The sequence below is a fragment of the Salvelinus sp. IW2-2015 genome, unplaced genomic scaffold, assembly GCF_002910315.2.
Source record: "Salvelinus sp. IW2-2015 unplaced genomic scaffold, ASM291031v2 Un_scaffold4477, whole genome shotgun sequence".
Lineage (NCBI taxonomy): Eukaryota > Metazoa > Chordata > Actinopteri > Salmoniformes > Salmonidae > Salvelinus > Salvelinus sp. IW2-2015.
Genome location: NW_019945747.1, coordinates 1 through 13,230, shown reverse-complemented (window position 1 = coordinate 13,230; position 13,230 = coordinate 1).

Sequence of the window (13,230 nt, the reverse complement as noted above, 5' to 3'; positions counted from 1 at the left end):
CCTCTCCCTGGGGGCCTGCCTGGTGAGGTCCTGCCTCTCCCTGGGGGCCTGCCTGGTGAGGAACTGCCTCTCCCTGGGGGCCTGCCTGGTGAGGTCATGGCTCTCCCTGGGGGCCTGCCTGGTGAGGAACTGCCTCTCTCTGGGGGCCTGCCTGGTGAGGTCCTGCCTCTCCCTGTGAAGTCCCCCTCCCCACCCACAGGCTTCCTGTGCATGGATGTAACCCTTCACTCACGATTAAGACACACACACACATAATTAAATCCTCACACACACACACACACACATACATACAAATGAAGTAACAGTCTGAATGTGTGTGATCGGTGTTAGGCTTTAGTATAGTTGTGTGGTTGTGTTAGTAAGTAAATATGTCTCTGAGAATGTGTTTGTTGGGTAATTGAATGCCTGTGTACTGTATTACTCCTGACTAATGGAGGCTCTGGGCAGTAGGACGCCCTCTTCTAACTGTCATTACTCCTGACTAATGGAGGCTCTGGGCAGTAGGACGACTCAAACTAACTGTCATTACTCCTGACTAATGGAGGCTCTGGGCAGTAGGACGACTCAAAAACTGTCATTACTCCTGACTAATGGAGGCTCTGGCAGTAGGACGCCCTCTCTAACTGTCATTACTCCTGACTAATGGAGGCTCTGGGCAGTAGGACGACTCAAACTAACTGTCATTACTCCTGACTAATGGAGGCTCTGGGCAGTAGGACGACTCAAACTAAACTGTCATTACTCCTGACTAATGGAGGCTCTGGGCAGTAGGACACTCAACTAACTGTCATTACTCCTGACTAATGGAGGCTCTGGGCAGTAGGACGACTCAAACTAACTGCATTACTCCTGACTAATGGAGGCTCTGGGCAGTAGGACGCCCTCTTCTAACTGTCATTACTCCTGACTAATGGAGGCTCTGGGCAGTAGGACGACTCAAACTAACTGTCATTACTCCTGACTAATGGAGGCTCTGGGCAGTAGGACGACTCAACTAACTGTCATTACTCCTGACTAATGGAGGCTCTGGGCAGTAGGACGCCCTCTCTAACTGTCATTACTCCTGACTAATGGAGGCTCTGGGCAGTAGGACGTCTCAAACTAACTGTCATTACTCCTGACTAATGGAGGCTCTGGGCAATAGGACGCCCTCTTCTAACTGTCATTACTCCTGACTAATGGAGGCTCTGGGCAGTAGGACGACTCAAACGAACTGTCATTACTCCTGACTAATGGAGGCTCTGGGCAGTAGGACGCCCTCTCTAACTGTCATTACTCCTGACTAATGGAGCCTCTGGGCAGTAGGACGACTCAAAACTAACTGTCATTACTCCTGACTAATGGAGGCTCTGGGCAGTAGGACGACTCAAACTTACTGTCATTACTCCTGACTAATGGAGGCTCTGGGCAGTAGGACGACTCAAACTAACTGTCATTACTCCTGACCAATGGAGGCTCTGGGCAGTAGGACGCCCTCTTCTAACTGTCATTACTCCTGACTAATGGAGGATCTGGGCAGTAGGACGACTCAAACTAACTGCATTACTCCTGACTAATGGAGGCTCTGGGCAGTAGGACGCTCAAACGAACTGTCATTACTCCTGACTAATGGAGGCTCTGGGCAGTAGGACGCCCTCTCAACTGTCATTACTCCTGACTAATGGAGGCTCTGGGCAGTAGGACGACTCCAACTAACTGTCATTACTCCTGACTAATGGAGGCTGGGCAGTAGGACGTCATCTTAACTGTCATTACTCCTGACTAATGGAGGCTCTGGGCAGTAGGACGACTCAAACTAACTGTCATTACCCGACTAATGGAGCTCTGAGCGCATAGGACGACCTCAACTAACAGGACAATTTGTCTGTAAGAGGAATGTTGCTTTCTCAAAAAGGGACAACAAAGGAATGTAACACAGTATTATATTGCAAGTTTACTTATTGTTAATATCCATCAAATGTATTTCTAAAGCCCTTTTTACATCAGCTGATGTCACAAAGTGCTGTACAGAAACCCAGCCTAAAACCCCAAACAGCAAGCAATGCAGAAGCACGGTGGCTAGAAAAAACTCCCAAGAAAGGCAAGAACCTAAGAAGAAATCTAGAGAGGAACCAGGCTGTGAGTGGTGGCCAGTCCTCTTTTGGCTGTGCCGGGTGGAGATTATAAGAGTACATGGTCATTAAGGCCAGATTGTTCTTCAAGATGTTCAAAAGTTATAGATGACCAGCAGGGTCAAATAATATTCCCTGAGGTTGTAAAGGGTGCATCAGGTCAGCACCTCAGGAGTAAATGTCAGTTGGCTTTTCATAGCCGAGCATTCAGACGTCGAATATAACATGACATAATATTATATAATATAACATTCTGTAATATAACATTATATAATATAATAATATGTAATATAATATAACATGTGATATAATATTCTGTAATATAACATTATGTAATGTAATATAGCATTATGTAATATAATATAACAATATGTATTATAATATAACATTATATAATATAACCTTATATAATATAACATTATGTAATATAACAGAAGTGACTTGTTGCATACCAACACCAGTGATTTTCTAAACAGAAAATATTAAAGCAGAACTGTAATCATGTTTCCATCCACAGTTAGTAAAGTCATACCGAATAAATAAATAAAAATGACGACAGCTGTGATGGAAACAGGAAGTTTCGTTACTATTTTATACAAGGCCGACAGATCATTTGTTCGTTTCGACATGGGGGGATGTTTTTGTGTTGGTAAAATGTATGACGCGAGAAATGTCGTTGGAAACGCCTTTATGCGGAAATATAGAGTTAATAACCATCATATAGAAGTAAACTTGGAGTTAAGTGATGACATGGTGTGTGGTCCTCCCATTATAACTGGGGAAACCATGCAGTTTATGATGCTACAGATGAAATATATGATGATGATGTCCTAGCCGTGGCTGAATCCTGGCTTAGGAAGGCCACCAAAAATTCAGAAATTTCCATCCCCAACTAAAACATTTTCCGTCAAGATAGAACTGCTAAAGGGGGCGGAGCTGCAATCTACTGCAGAGATAGCCTGCAGAGTACTGTCATACTATCCAGGTCTGTACCCAAACAGTTCGAGCTTCTACTTTTAAAGATCCATCTCTCAAGAAATTAGTCCCTCACTGTTGCCGCTTGTTATAGACCCCCCTCAGCTCCCAGCTGTGCCCTGGACACCTGCCCTGGACACCATATGTGAATTGATTGCCCCCCATCTATCGTCAGAGTTAGTTCTGCTAGGTAACCTAAACTGGGATATGCTTAACACCCTGGCCGTCCTACAATCTAAGCTAGATGCCCTCAATCTCACACAAATTATCAATGAACCTACCAGGTACAACCCTAAATCCGTAACCATGGGCACCCTCATAGATATCATCCTGACCAACCTGCCCTCTAAATACACCTCTGCTGTCTTCAACCAGGATCTCAGCGATCACTGCCTCATTGCCTGTGTCCGTAAATGGGTCCGCGGTCAAACGACCACCCCTCATCACAGTCAAACGCTCCCTAAAACACTTCTGCGAGCAGGCCTTTCTAATCGACCTGGCCCGGGTATCCTGGCCCGGGTATCCTGTAAGGATATTGACCTCATCCCGTCAGGAGAGGATGCCTGGTTGTTCTCTAAAAGTGCTTTCCTCACCATATTAATTAAGCATGCCCCATTCAAAAAATGTAGAACTAAGAACAGATATAGCCCTCGGTTCACTCCAGACTTGACTGCCCTTGACCAGCACAAAAACACCCTGTGCATTAGCTTCGAATAGTCCCCGCGATATGCAAATTTTCAGTGAAGTCAGGAACCAATACACACAATCAAGTCAGTTAGGAAATTTGCATCCTGCAGCACTAAAACGTTTTGGGACACTGTAAAGTCCATGGAGAACAAGAGCACCTCCTCCCAGCTGTCCACTGCACTGAGACTAGGAAACACTGTCACCACTGATAAATCCACGATAATCGAGAATTTCATGTCTACCCCAACACCGGCCAACAGCTCTGCATCCCCCGCAGCAACTGACCGAAGTCCCCCCCGCTCCTCCTTCACCCAAATCCAGACAGCTGATGTACTGAAAAGTGCTGCAAAATCTGGATCCCTACAAATCAGCCGGGCTAGACAATCTGGATCCCTACAAATCAGCCGGGCTAGACAATCTGGATCCCTACAAATCAGCCGGGCTAGACAATCTGGACCCTCTCTTCCTGAAATTATCCGCCACCATTGTTGCAACCCCTATTACTAGTGTGTTCAACCTCTCTTTCGTATATCGTCTGAGATTCCTAAAGATTGGATAGCTGCTGTGGTCATCCCCCTCTTCAAAGGGGGAGACACTCTAGACCCAAACTGCTACAGACCTATATCTATCCTACCCTGCCTTTCTAAGGTCTTCGAAAGCCAAGTTAACAAACAGATCACCGACCATTTCGAATCCCACCGTACCTTCTCCGCTATGCAATCTGGTTTCTGAGCTGGTCATGGGTGCACCTCAGCCACGCTCAAGGTCCTAAACGATATCATAACCGCCGTCGATAAAATACAGTTCTGTGCAGCCATCTTCATCGACCTGGCCAAGGCTTTCGACTCTGTCAATCACCGTATTCTTATCGGCAGACTCAACAGCCTTGGTTTCTCTAATGACTGCCTCGCCTGGTTCACTAACTACTTCTCAGATAGAGTTCAGTGTGTCAAATCAGAGGGCCTGTTGCCGGACCTCTGGCAGTCTCTATGGGGATGCCACAGGGTTCAATTCTCGGGCCGACTCTTTTCTCTGTATATATCAGTGATGTCGCTCTTGCTGCTGGTGATTCTCTGATCCACCTCTACGCAGACGATAAAATTCTGTATACATCTGGCCCTTCTTTGGACACTGTGTTAACTAACCTCCAGACAAGCTTCAACGCCATACAACTCTCCTTCTGTGGCTTCCAACTGCTCTTAAATGCTAGTAAAACGAATGGGATGCTCATCAACCGATCGCTGCCCGCACCCACCCGCCCGACTAGCATCACTACTCTGGACGGTTCTGACTTAGAATATGTGGACTATAAATACCTATGTGTCTAGTTAGACTGTAAACTCTCTTTCCAGACTCACATTAAGCATCTTCAATCCAAAGTTAAATCTAGAATCGGCTTCCTATTTCGCAACAAAGCATCCTTCACTCATGCTGCCAAACTTACCCTCGTAAAACTGACTATCCTACCGATCCTTGACTTGGGCGATGTCATTTACAAAATAGCCTCCAACACTCTACTCAGCAAATTGGATGCAGTCTATCACAGTGTCATCCGTTTTGTCACCCAAGCCCCATATATTACCCACCACTGCGACCTGTATGCTGTCGTTGGCTGGTCCTCGCTACATATTCGTTGCCAAACCCACTGGCTCCAGGTCATCTATAAGTCTTTGCTAGGTAAAGCCCCGCCTTATCTCAGCTCACTGGTCATCCCCAGAGCCAACACTTCCTTTGGCCCGACCTTTCCTTACAGTTCTCTGCTGCCAATGACTGGAACGATTTTGTAAAAATCACTGAAGTTGGAGACTTATATCTCCCTCACTAACTTTAAGCGTCAGCTGTCAGGGCAGCTTACCGATCGCTGCAGCTGTACACAGCCCATCTGTAAATAGCCCATCCAACCAACTACCTACCTCATCCCCATATTTATTTTAGTTTTTCTGCTCATTTGCACAGCAGTATTTCTACTTGCACATCCTCATCTGCACATCTATCACTCCAGTGTAAATTGCTAAATTGTAATTACTGTAATTACACCACTATTGGCCTATTTATTGCCGTACCTCCTTACTACATTTGCACACACTGTATACAGATTTGTMTATTGTGTTATTGACTGTACATTTGTTTATTCCATGTGTAACTCTGTGTTGTTGTTTGTGTCTCACTGCTTTGCTTTATCTTGGCCAGGTCGCAGTTGTAAATGAGAACTTGTTCTCAACTGGCCTACCTGGTTAAATAAAGGTGAAATAAAATGTAAATAAATTTTACAGGGTGGTGAAAGAGCACGGTGATGAGCTCAATGCTCCTTTACAATAAATATTGAGGGTCTTATTCTGGTGACATGATCGATGCTCGACTGCAGTTTCACAAATTAAAAGTATTCATAGTAATCTCATTATGTAGGCTGGCCTGCCCACCGTATCTGAGAGCTGTTGGCTATAACCTCATTATGTAGGCTAGCCTGCCCACCGTATCTGGGAGCTGTTGGCTATATTATCATTATGTAGGGTAGCCTGCCCACCGTATCTGGGAGCTGTTGGCTTAATAAACCCATCATTATGTAGGTAGCCTGCCACCGTATCTGGGAGCTGTTGGCTATAACCTCATTATGTGGCTAGCCTGCCCACCGTATCTGGGAGCTTTGTTGCTATAACCTCATTATGTAGGTTAGCCTGCCCACCGTATCTGGGAGCTGTTGGCTATAACCTCATTATGTAGGTTAGCCTGCCCACCGTATCTGGGAGCTGTTGGCTATAACCTCATTATGTAGGCTAGCCTGCCCACCGTATCTGGGAGCTGTTGGCTATAACCTCATTATGTAGGCTAGCCTGCCACCGTATCTGGGAGCTGTTGGCTATAACTCATTATGTAGGCTAGCTTGCCCACCGTATCTGGGAGCTGTTGGCTATAATATCATTATGTAGGTCAGCCTGCCCACGTATCTGGGAGCTGTTGGCTATAACTCATTATGTAGGTTAGCCTGCCCACCGTATCTGGAAGCTGTTGGCTATAACTCATTATGTAGGTTAGCCTGCCCACCGTATCTGGGAGCTGTTGGCTATAATCTCATTATGTAGGCTAGCCTGCCCACCGTATCTGGGAGCTGTTGGCTATAACCTCATTATGTAGGCTGGCCTGCCCACCGTATCTGGGAGCTGTTGGCTATATTTCATTATGTAGGCTAGCCTGCCACCGTATCTGGGAGCTGTTGGCTATAACTCATTATTTAGGCTAGCCTGCCCACCGTATCTGGGAGCTGTTGGCTATAACTCATTAGTAGGCTGGCCTGCCCACCTTATCTGGGAGCTGTTGGCTATAACCTCATTATGTAGGTTAGCCTGCCCACCGTATCTGGGAGCTGTTGGCTATATTATCATTATGTAGGCTGCCTGCCCACCGTATCTGGGACTGTTGGCTATAACCATAATGTAGGCTGGCCTGCCCACCGTATCTGGGAGCTGTTGGCTATATTATCATTATGTAGGCTGGCCTGCCCACCGTATCTGGGAGCTGTTGGCTATAACCTCATTATGAAGGCTGGCCTGCCCACCGTATCTGGGAGTTGTTGGCTATAATCTCATTATGTAGGCTAGCCTGCCCACCGTATCTGGGAGCTGTCTGGTATAACCTCATTATGTAGCTGGCCTGCCACCGTATCTGGGAGCTGTTGGCTATAATCTCATTATGTAGGCTAGCCTGCCCACCGTATCTGGGAGCTGTTGGCTATATTATCATATGTAGGCTGGCCTGCCCACCGTATCTGGGAGCTTTTGGCTATATTATCCATTATGTAGGTAGCCTGCCCACGTATCTGGAGCTGTTGGCTATATTATCATTATGTAGGCTGGCCTGCCCACCGTATCTGGGAGCTGTTGGCTATAACCTCATTATGTAGGCTAGCCTGCCCACCGTATCTGGGGCTGTTGGCTATATTATCATTATGTAGGTTAGCCTGCCACCGTATCTGGGAGCTGTTGGCTATAATCTCATTAGTGTAGGCTAGCCTGCCCACCGTATCTGGGAGCTGTTGGCTATAATATCATTATGTAGGCTAGCCTGCCCACCGTATCTGGGAGCTGTTGGCTATAATATCATTATGTAAGGCTGCCCTGCCCACCGTATCTGGGAGCTGTTGGCTATAACCTCATTATGTAGGTTAGCCTGCCCACCGTATCTGGGAGCTGTTGGCTATATTATCATTATGTAGGCTAGCCTGCCCACCGTATCTGTGAGCTGTTGGCTATAACCTCATTATGTAGGCTAGCCTGCCCACCGTATCTGGGAGCTGTTGACTAGAGTCCAGGTGCCAAGACCAGAGGAGACACATTTGCTATTTAACGCAACAGTTTTTTGTGATAAAACTATTGTTAGACCTGAACATGCGATGGAAACACATTGAACTTTATGTTTTTATTCAGTACATGAAAACTTAAGCAACGCAKTGATTTTTATCTGCAACAAGTCTGTTTGGTGGGAACACACCACTGGTGGGAGAATTCACATACTTTCTTTATGCAGAATTTTTTTAATTAGCATGTTAATCTTTTGGCAATTGGATGCAAACCTAGATACTGACAGTCACTCAATTAGTCATGTCAGCTAACATTTCTTAGGTTGGTAAACTAATCTAGCTACCTATCTAAATGTGTAGTAATCATAGTCGAAACTACCGACCGGGGGGGGCCCCAAATTGATTTTGTTAGTCACTCTCACTCAGATATCGTATTAGAAAGCTAAAATTTCCCTCCACCCCATGACAAAATGAGTAGATTGTATGAAATTAGTTGTTAAATAGCTACATCTTTTCTCCGTCCAACTGCAAAATGTGTAGAATTGCAGAAAACTTGCTTTAAAACTGCACCATTTTCTCTACATCCTATGGCAAAAAAATTACTCTAAAACTTCAATGTTTTTTCTCCACTGTCAAGAGTGGTGCCGCTACAATGTTTTGCTCAAATTTGTACTCAGGGCTCCCAAAAGGCTAGGACCGGCTCTGACTGCTTGTGTGGGTATGCAGACCGGCAAGCCACATGACGAGTTCAGATATGCTATCAAAGTCGCCCATCCCTGCTCTATAACATTGTTATTACACTGTAATAATCCACATATAACATAACCTTCATTCATCACCTCTCTCCATGGAAATATCAGTGTATCAGTTACCTGTTGTCCCTCCGCTGTCTCTATTGCATCATGATCACAATAACCGCTGTAGCCATACCTAACCCAGCCACCCTTCTCTGACCTGTATTGCGGGATTATGCGGCTTTCTTCGCATATGTTTTCTTTTCCACTTTGTCCGGTAGGCCAAACGTAAAGCAGATGTTTGTGATGAAGTGAAGCAAGCTCTCTCTGCCAGGAAGGGGATTAAAGAAAACCAAACATGACGTCTCTCTCCAAATGATGTTTTGTTTCAGGTGACAGGGAGGGACTTCGTCCACACACCTTCGGTCAGCTCAGCGTACTTCCTCCATCAGCCGCTGTGATATATAAACGGAGCGCGTCGAACTGCAGTCGAAGTCCTCCTATAGTTTGCAAGGAGCTACTGGCAAGTCTAGGCTACTGCTGGAAGGATATCGCTGTCTCTCTCTCTCTCTCTCTCTCTCTCTCTCTCTTATCCACTATTCTAACTAAAACGTTGGAAGAGTGTCGCCTGGCAACGCAGGCACAAGATACCGCCGCAAAGTAGAAGGTAGGACCTTTTCCAAAATTCCGTAGAGGGATTTTATTTCTTCCGTTGTGACCGATATTTTTCTGCTGCATATGTGTTTTTGTTATATTTTTGGGAATCTTTGAGAATGTTTTTACAGACGTTTGTACTATTTGAAATACAGTTGGCACAAATAGACTACTTCGAGTAATGTCTGTTTAAAAAAAAAATGTCATTTCAGATTAAATCAAGACCAGGGATAGCCTACATCCCGTCACATATTTTTAAAGAAGCAAACATGAATGCTCCGCACTTTGCCATAGACTTTCTGCTGTTGTGCATATCTTTCGGAGCAAGTGTATTGGCAGCCAACTCTCCCAGCGTGTCCTCGACGTTGCCAGCCACCAATTTCACCGATCTTGGCGCAGCGTTCAACTATGGAGAAGCAGACAGCGAAAATATTCCCCTGACCAGGAGGAAGCGTTATATTTCCCAAAACGACATGCTTGCCATTCTTGATTACCACAATAAAGTAAGAGGGAAGGTTTTCCCTCCGGCGTCCAACATGGAGTACATGGTAAGTGATTTATATCTTTAACTTTATCAATAAATTTCTTGTTAGATCAGTGACCAGGGTTATTATAAACTCCAGTTTAGATGTCCTGGGGAAGCTGCTCTATCCACTGATAKATGTRTACTTAGCAGCACAATTCATTGATAAATGTCTACTTAGCAGCACTTCATTGATAAATGTCTACTTAGCAGCACAATTCATTGATAAATGTGTGTTGCTTAGTGAAAGAAGCTCTCTGTCATGGTGACTGGTGATGTGTGATAGGTTGATGTGAATCAAGGTCCCCCAGATTGCACCATATTCCCTATATAGTGTACTACTCTTGACCACAGACCATGTGGCTATGGTCAAAAGTAGTGCACTATATAGGGAATAGGGGTCTATTTGGAATGGAACCAATGTGTAGTTCAGAGCAGGATGCTCAGGAACCAAATGATCTCCTCTGGCCCCTCTCTGACCCTCTGTGATCCTCTCTGACCCTCTCTGACCCTCTCTGACCCTCTCTGGCCCTCTCTGACCTCTCTGACCTCTCTGACCCTCTGGATTCCCTCTCTGGCCACCCTCTCTGACCCTCTCTGGCCCTCTCTGACCCTCTCTGACCCTCTCTGGCCCCTCTCTGGACCCTCTCTGACCCTCTGCCCTCTGGCCCTCTCTGACCCTCTCTGACCCTCTCTGACCCTCTCTGACCCTCTCTGGCCCTCTCTGACCCTCTCTGACCCTCTGTGATCCTCTCTGGCCCCCTCTCTGACCCTCTCTGGCCCCCTCTCTGACCCTGACCCAGCTGTTGAGCATATTTCAACGTCCAGGACCACCTACAGCCTCGCTGGGAGAGGGGTCACGTTTTAGAGGGGTCTTGCTGACTGGCGGGGAAAACATTAAGAGTCAAAAGTAGTGCACTACAATATGAAATAGGGTGCCTTTTGTGATCCAAGTAGTGGTGTAATGGGTTTGGTTGGAGTTGTTCATGACTTGAGTGATGAATGGGTTTCAACACACGGTAGCCGATAGCCGGTAGCCGGTTGTATTCCCTGGACAATGTCCAATTTAGAGGCTTTATGTCCTTAAGGATGGCTGTAGAGAGACTAGCTCCAGTTGCATGTTGCAGATACAGAGAAGAGTGTGTTCCAAGTAGTGTTCCAAGTAGTGTTCCAAGTAGTGTTCCAAGTAGTGTTCCAAGTAGAGGCTGCTGTAAAAAAGGCCCTAGTTAGAATAAACCAACTATTGGCGGCGCATCGCTCTGAACAGGCCAGGTGCATAGCTATCATAGGAGCGATGGTGGCTGGCAACGTCAAGGACGCGGGAGAGTGAGAGAGTTGGCAGTCAATACACTTAAAGTCTATGGCAAAGTGCAGAACATTCATGTTTGCTCATTTAAAGGTATGTGACGGGATGTAGGCTATCCCTAGTCTTGATTTAAATGAAATATAAAAGAACAGACATTACTCTAGTAGTCTATTTTTTCGGTGTGACAACTTAAATCTAGTACTACCATCTAGGAGGTTGAACCACGTGAGAGAGAGAGTAGTACTACCATCTAGGATGTTGAACCACGTGAGAGAGAGAGTAGTACTACCATCTAGGATGTTGAACCACGTGAGAGAGAGAGTAGTACTATAATCTAGGAGGTTGAACCACGTGAGAGAGAGAGTAGTACTACCATCTAGGAGGTTGAACCACGTGAGANCACACACACACACACACACACACACACACACACACACACACACACACACACACAGCCCTCAGCCCTTCTCCTGAGTTCTCACCTCTATCCTAGCTCCCAGAAGCTCATGGGTAAACTGCTATGCTAATAAGGGAACCCAGGGATTCTAGAAGGTTGACCAGGAGGAATACGGCTGGCCAGTTAGTTATCTCTGATCGCTGTCTAAAAACAGTTTTATTACAGTGTAGTTCGCTATCTATGTGAAATAGATCATAAACCGTACACTCTTAAAAAGAAAATGGTTCCAAAAGGCTTCGGCTGTCCCCATAGGAGAACTCTCTTACCTTGTCAGCTCGGGGATTCGATCTTGCAACCTTTCGGTTACTAGTCCAACGCTCTAACCACTAGGCTACCTGACGTGTATAAGTGTATATTATTGTATACTTAATGTATATGTACACTATATTTACAAAAGTATGTGGACACCTCTTCAAATTAGTGGATTGGGCTATATCAGCCACACCCGTTGCTGACAGGTGTATAAAATCGAGCACACAGCCATGCAATCTCCATAGACAGACATTGACAGTAGAATGGCCTTACTGAAAAGCTCACCGTCATAGGATGGAAACATAAAGTGTTTCTAGAGTCGATTGACGTCAAAATCTGTCTGTTTAGAGATATTTTTTTGTTTGTTGTCGTCGTATAGGCTGTGTCTCATGTCCGTCCTTCCGCGTCCTGAGTCTGAAGTAGCGCCGATATGCCAACTGTTGTCCGAATGGTTTGGCCTAACGAAACTAATATGACCCCACTATGGAAAGAGAAGACTCTCACGCTCTGGTTCTCTGTTTTGCTATACGGCCGCCACTAGTGTCGTGGGACTTGTCTGAAGGTAACACGGTACCTGTTTTAAAAATGAACGGAGGTAGTTTTGCGCCAACGAAAATAAAAAGGGGTTAAATATGTGTTATTCTTGAGGTGTGTTAGATCTCACTGATATAGGACAGACACTTCAAACCTTATTCCTTATTCATATTTTTATATATTTTTTTACTGTTGGTTTTGCCATTTCTGGATGTGCTATTCAATGCTTTTCTATGGGCTTTAGCGGGTTTTGGCTAAATTCATTGTATTAATTTGTAAAAACTTTTACCTACGTGGTTCCGAAAATTAGATCGCAAAAGGATTTATGGCAGTGGTCGCCAACCGGTCGATCGCGATCAAGGCATTCCTAGTCGAACTTCACGGCATTCCTAGTCGATCTTCACGGCATTCCTAGTCGATCTTCACTCTTTCACGGATTTCCCTAGTCCGACTTTTCACAGCATTCCTAGTCGACCTTCAACATCCATTCCCCCTAGTCGATTTTCACGGCATTCCTAGTCGACTCTTCACAGCATTCCTAGTCGATCTTCACGGCATTCCCTAGTCGATCTTCACCGCATTTCCTAGTCGATCTTCATGGCATTCCTAGTCGATCTTTCACGGCATTCCTAGTCGATCACAAATATTTCTGTAGAAAAGCCTACGAACGATAAAGCCTTGAGCTCCTTTTTTTAATCGTGTT